Source organism: Mirounga leonina, unplaced genomic scaffold, assembly GCF_011800145.1.
Source record: "Mirounga leonina isolate KUSES-001 unplaced genomic scaffold, KU_Mleo_1.0 Mir_117, whole genome shotgun sequence".
In the NCBI taxonomy this organism is placed as follows: domain Eukaryota; kingdom Metazoa; phylum Chordata; class Mammalia; order Carnivora; family Phocidae; genus Mirounga; species Mirounga leonina.
Window position 1 is genome coordinate 5,415,326 of NW_023270274.1, and position 1,438 is coordinate 5,416,763.

At 44.4% G+C, this 1,438-nt stretch overlaps 1 non-coding gene across 1 annotated transcript; it reads right to left on the reverse strand.

Annotated features, from left to right (window-relative positions):
- Nucleotides 1-931: 931 nt before the first annotated feature.
- LOC118007312 lies at nucleotides 932-1,035 on the reverse strand. The gene has a single exon (XR_004678372.1). It is a non-coding gene; the product is annotated as a U6 spliceosomal RNA (small nuclear RNA).
- Nucleotides 1,036-1,438: the final 403 nt, after the last annotated feature.

The window sequence follows — 1,438 nt, forward strand, 5'->3', positions numbered from 1 at the left end:
CAGAGCAGTGCCCCTGAGGCCATGCCCATCACTGAGACGTAGGTTTGAGGTCTGCAGAGGGTCCTTCTACCCTGTGGATTTGTGCCACTTGGTTCAGCAGTGATACAGCGCAAGAAACAGCCATACCCACTTGGCCCGCCAGATTAGGGCCTATAGACTAGAGGCCCTCTGGCGTATAAATGTGTTTTGGCCAGTGCTGTATTTTATTTAAATATTAAACGTGAACATTTCTAGGCAGGATATGTGCTCTCTTGTTCCATCCCCACCATCTTGCCCCCAGCAGCTCCCACATTCCAGCTATAGTCTGCGTACTGAAGGCACTTGAGCAGACTGCCCCTGATTAAATTAACGCCGACCTATTCATAATCATTTTATTATGTACTTAATGTAATTCATCAGTCTGGTTTTTATGGCTGAATGTTATTCCATATAGATATATATTTGGAATATATATATATACTTATATATATTTGGAATATATATATATACTTATATATATATTTATCCATTCATCAGTTGATGGATACTTGGGCTCTTTCCATAATTTGAGATATTGTGTAGATATCTGTAGATAATGCTGCTGTAAGCATTAGGGTGCATGTACCCCTTTGAATTAGTATCTTTGTATCCTTTGGGTAAATACCCAGTAGTACAATTACTGGATCATAGGGTAGCTCTATTTTTAACTTTTTGAGGACCCTCCATACTGTCTTCCACAGGGGCCGCACCAGCTTGCATTACTACCAACAGTGCACGAGGGCTCCCCTTCTCCAAATCCTCACCAACACCTGTTATTTCTTTTGTTATTGATTTTAGTCATTCTGGCAGGTGTGAGGTGCTATCTCACTGCAGTTTTGATTTGCATTTCCCTGATGATCAGTGATGTTGGGCATCTTTTCATATATCTGTTGGCCATCTGTATGTCTTCTTTAAAAATATGGAATGCTTCATGAATTTTCATGTCATCCTTGTGCAGGGGCCATGCTAATCACTGCATTGTTCCAATTTTAGTATATGTGCTGCCAAAGCAAGCACCCGACTAATTGTTTAAAACACTTCAGAGATCTGGAGACAAAAGGTTTGTTTATCCCCTACAACTGGTTTCTGCTGCGATGAGCAAACCGTATACTATCTGGGATTCGTGGACAACGTGGGGAAGGGAGATGATAAAGCACTTAAGACCTCCCTTTACTTCTAGCTGTGTTCTGATACCAGGAAGGGATCTGGAAGCAAAAGAGCAGAATCAAAACCGGCTCTATCTTCTGGGGACAAGGGGTGGCATTACTCAAGTGTCTGGCATGCTGCTAGAAGCGGGCAGTCTGGGGCCCTCCCAGCAAGGCCTGGGAGGCGCCGCACGAGAGCACATGCTCACCGAGGGCAGAGCAAGGCCGTGCTAGGTGGTGGCGGAGTGGGTGCTGCAGTCAGGCCTCTGGGGAAC